The sequence below is a fragment of the Dendrobates tinctorius genome, unplaced genomic scaffold (assembly GCF_039654945.1).
Source record: "Dendrobates tinctorius isolate UK_male_01 unplaced genomic scaffold, ASM3965494v1 ptg000422l, whole genome shotgun sequence".
NCBI lineage: Eukaryota > Metazoa > Chordata > Amphibia > Anura > Dendrobatidae > Dendrobates > Dendrobates tinctorius.
In genome coordinates, this window is record NW_027362086.1 from 1117391 (window position 1) to 1122852 (window position 5462).

A 5462-nucleotide genomic window follows, 5' to 3' on the forward strand; every position below is an offset into this window, starting at 1 on the left:
TATGAATGGTAACAAAAGAGACAAGAAAAACTTCTAAACAGATTAAAGGTGAGCTTCAAGCTCAAGGAACATCAGTGTCAGATCGCACCATCTGTCGCTGTATGAACCAAAGTGGACTTCATGGGAGACGACCAAGGAGGACACCATTGTTGAAAAAAAATCATAAAAAGCCAGAAAGGAATTTGCCAAACTGCATGATGACAAGGTACAAAGCTTCTGGGAGAATGTCCCATGGATAGATGAGACAAAAATTGAACTTTTTGGCAAGGCACATCAGCTCTATGTTCACAGACAGAAAAATGAAGCATATCAAGAAAAGAACACTGTCCCTACTGTGAAACATGGAGGAGACTCTGTTATGTTCTTGGGCTGCTTTGCTGCATCTGGCACAGGGTGCCTAGAATCTGTGCAGGGAAGAATAAAATCTAAAGACTATCAAGGGATTCTAGAGAGAAATGTGCTGCCCAGTGTCAGAAAGCTTGCTCTCAGTTGCAGGTCATGGGTCTTGCAACAGAATAATGACTTAAAATACACAGCTAAAAACACACCCAAGAATGGCTAAGAGGAAAACATTGGACTATTCTGAAGTGGCTTTCCATGAGCCCTGACCTAAATCCTATTGAGCAACTTTGGAAAGAGCTGAAACATGCCATCTGGAAAAGGCAGCCTTCAAACACAAGACAACTGGAGCAGTTTGCTCTTGAGGAGTGGGCCAAAATACCTGTCGAGAGGTGCAGAAGTCTCATTGACAGTTACAGGAATTTTTTGATTGCAGTGATTGCCTCAAAAGGTTGCGCATAAAAATATTATGTTAAGGGTACCATCATTTATGTCCAGGCCTATTTTATGAGTTTTAATTTTTTTTGTTTTAATTCTGTGGAAGCATGGTTGAAAAATAATGTCTGACTTTCATTTGTTTATTTTCATAGATTTTTTATTTATTATTACTTTTGTCAGATTGAAGTTATTTCTGTGACCATTGTGGGTTTTTCACGAGCGGTACCAACAATTTTGACCACGTATGATAGCCTTCCATATATTATAATGGCCCCTCACATAGCTTTCCTTATAATATAAAGGCCTCACATACAGTCATATGTTAAAGTTTGGGCACCCCTATTAATGTTAACCTTTTTTCTTTATAACAATTTTGGTTTTTCCAACAGCTATTTCAGTTTCATATATCTAATAACTGATGGACTCAGTTATATTTCTCGATTCAAATGAGGTTTATTGAACTAACAGAAAACGTGCAATCTGCATTTTAACAAAATTTGACCGGTGCAAAAGTATGGGCACCTCAACATAAAAGTGACTTTAATATTTCGTAGATCCTCCTTTTGCAAAAATAACAGCCTCTAGTCGCTTCCTGTAGCTATTAATGAGTTCCTAGATCCTGGATGAAGGTAATTGTGACCATTCCTGTTTACAAAACAATTCCAGTTAAGTTAAGTTTGATGGTTGCCGAGCATGGACAGCCCGCTTCAAATCATCCCACAGATGTTCAATGATATTCAGGTCTGGGGACTGGGATGGCCATTCCAGAACATTGTAATTGTTCCTCTGCATGAATGCCTGAGTAGATCTGGAGCGGTGTTTTGGATCATTATCTTGCTGAAATATCCATCCCCTGCGTAACTTCAACTTCGTCACTGATTTTTGCACATTATTGTCAAGAATCTGCTGATACTGAGTTGAATCCATGCGACCCTCAACTTTAACAAGATTCCTGGTGCCGGCATTGGCCACACAGCCCCAAAGCATGATGGAACCTCCACCAAATTTTACTGTGGGTAGCAAGTGTTTTTCTTGGAATGCTGTGTTTTTTAGCCTCCATGCATAACGCCTTTTTGTATGACCAAACAACTCAATCTTTGTTTCATCAGTCTAGAGGACCACCTTCCAAAATGTAACTGGCTTGTCCAAATGTGCTTTTGCATACCTCAGGCGACTCTGTTTGTGGCGTGCTTGCAGAAACGGCTTCTTTCGCATCACTCTCCCATACAGCTTCTCCTTGTGCAAAGTGCGCTGTATTGTTGACCGATGCACAGTGACACCATCTGCAGCAAGATGATGCTGCAGGTCTGTGGAGGTGGTCTGTGGATTGTCCTTGACTGTTCTCACCATTCTTCTTCTCTGCCTTTCTGATATTTTTCTTGGCCTGCCACTTCTGGGCTTAACAAGAACTGTACCTGTGTTCTTCCATTTCCTTACTATGTTCCTCACAGTGGAAACTGACAGGTTAAATCTCTGAGACAACTTTTTGTATCCTTCCCCTGAAAAGCTATGTTCAATAATCTTTGTTTTCAGATCATTTGAGAGTTGTTTTGAGGAGCCCATGATGCCACTCTTCATAGGAGAATCAAATAGGAGAACTACTTGCAAGTGGCCACCTTAAATACCTTTTCTCATGATTTGATACACCTGGCTATGAAGTTCAAAGCTCAATGAGGTTACAAAACCAATTTAGTGCTTCAGGAAGTCAGTAAAAAGTAGTTAGGAGTGTTCAAATCAAGAAAATGATAAGGGTGCCTATACTTTTGCACCGGTCAAATTTTGATTAAATGCAGATTGCACATTTTCTGTTAGTACAATAAACCTCATTTGAATCCAGAAATATAACTGAGTCCATCAGTTATTAGATATATGAAACTGAAATAGCTGTTGCAAAAACCAAAATTGTTATAAAGAAAAAAGGTTAACATTAATAGGGGTGCCCAAACGTTAACATATGACTGTATCCTCCATATGTTATAATGGGCCCCACATAGCCTTCCACTTAATACATTTTCCCCACAAAGCACTCCATATAATATAACAATCCCCACATAACCCTCCATAGCTGAGACGTCATAGCACAGACATGCAGGAGGAATGATGGAGGAGAGAGCTGATAGCCCCCTCCTCAATCATTGCTTTCAACTGTATCATGGGCCCCATAGCAGTCGGGTGGTCTGCCACCAGTGATGGTACGCGACTGGTCCTCAGTAAGTCATGTCAAGAAATATTTGTTGGAGATTCAGCTTACATATAACATATTGGACAGGCCAAAATCAATACAACTATTTGGCCCAGGTTATGCTATTCAGATTCAAGATTCAGCATTGGAAAGGTAGTCAAATGATGAAAATATATAGGCCCCATTCACCCATTCAGCATTCAGTCAATATTTCACATCAGTATGTGTAAGCCAAAACCAGGAGTGGAATAATCAGAGGAAAAGTATAATAGAAACACATCACCACTTCTGTATTTATCACCCACTTCTGGCTTACACATACCGATGTAAAAAACTGACCAAATACTGAACGTGACCAGAAATACAAAGATAGTAGTCATAGTCAGAGTTAACCCATTAACGACCAGGGGTATTTCAGTTTTTGAATTTCTGTTTTTTGCTCCCCCTTCTTCCCAGAGCCATAACTTTTTTATTTTTCTGTCAATACGGCCATGTGAGGGCTTTGTTTTTTGAGGGACAAGTTGTACTTTTCAACAACACCATTGGTTTTAACATATCATGTACTGGAAAATGTGAAAAAAATTCCAAGTGTGGTGAAATTGCAAAAAAGTGCAATTCCACAGTTGATTTTTTTTTTTTTTTTCTTGCCATATTCACTAAATGCTAAAACTGACCTGCCATTATGATTCTCCAGGTCATTACCAGTTCACAGACACCAAACATGTGTTGGTTCTTTTTTATTTAAGAGGCGAAAAAATATTCCAAATTTTTTTTTAAAAAAGCCACCTTTTTCCAAGACCTGTAGCATCTCCATTTTTTGTGATCTGGGGCCAGGTGAGGGCTTATTTTTTGCGTATCAAGCTGAAGATTTTATTGATACCATTTTGGTGTGTATATACGATCTTTATATCACCATTTTATTGCAAGGCAGCGGTGAGCAATAAAACGTAATTCTGGCGTTTTGACTTTTTTTCTCGTTATGTCGTTTAGTGATTGTGTTAATTCTTTTTTCAGATTGATAGATCAGGCGATTCTGAATGTGGCGATACCAAATATGTGTATATTTGATTTTTTTTATTGTTTTTATTTTGAATGGGGCGAAAGTGGGGTGATTTGAACTTTTATATATTTTTTTTTATATTTTTAAAAACATTTTTTCACTTTTTGCAGGCTTTAATAGTCTCCATGGGAGACTAGTAGTTTCAATACTTTGATCCCCTCTGCTACACACAGGTGATGATCAGATCGCCTGTGTGTAGCCGAAATGCTCACTTAGGCCTCATACCCATTGGCGATTAAAAAAACGGTCCGATTTCTGGACTGGAAAAAAGGTGGAGTGTTATGCCAGTGTCATGCGATTTTTTAGCGATTTTTTTTTTTTTCCCCATCCGTTTTGCGTCCGTTTTTCTTCCGCTTTTTTTTCCCAGCCACTCTTTTTATACAGTCATTTACAGGACCATTTACAGTGTTCTATACCACAGAATGGTGATGTATCCGTTAAAAACGGATGGAAAACGGATGGTCCGTTTTTTTAATCACACCCATTGACTTGTAATGCCGAAAATTGCGGCAAATCGCAGCATGCTGTGATTTTTTTTCTCAGACCGATTTTGGCTGCGAAAAAAATCGCAAGTGAGATGTCACCCATTGACTAACATGGGTCAGATTGCAATCGGATTAAAAATCGGATTGCAATCGTCCGATTTCATCGCCAGTGAGTATGAGGCCGTACTATGAGCTCCGACCACGGGGAGGAGCTTATAGCAATCTGGTAAAGACAACCATAGAGATCTGCTGCAGACCTCTGCTTGTCATGCTGACCCATCGGTGACTGCGATCATGTGTCGGGGTTACCGATGGGTGGGATTAGCCAAGCACTTCCGGTAAGTGCGAGTTAAATGCCTCTGTCAGAGATTGACAGGGGCATTTAACTAGTTATTAGCCGTCGGTGGATCGCTATTCCAACAGCAGCTGTTGCGGGCACATGTCAGATGTGTAGATCAGCTGTCATGTGCCCGGAAAAGTGCAGGCTCAGTGCCGGAGCCTGCACCAAGCAGGGGGAGTCCGCCATGGGCGTACTATTACGCCCAACGTCGGAAAAGGGTTAAAGTAATATTATGATTATGTGACCAAGGTGTTTCCAAATATTCCTTCCTGCAATGAAAGACAGACAGACAGATAGATGTATAGACAAATATGTTTTGCCATCTATAATGTACTACCATTGATAGAACTGGTATTTGAAAGAAAAAAAAATAGCTAGTAGGACAACATTCTACTCTCAGGGTTACAGTATATCCATTCAGGGATATTACTAGCCAAAGTAATACGTTTGCCATATAATTTCAGCTCAGTGCATAGCATTGAATAATACCAGTTTATGAAGAATGGAAGAATTTAGCTTTTCAGATTAGCAAATATATACAGTAGCTGTGATATCCAAAAAGTTACAGACAAAAATAACCATCTGCAATTCTTTTTAGGAGAAGGTCAAACAAACAAC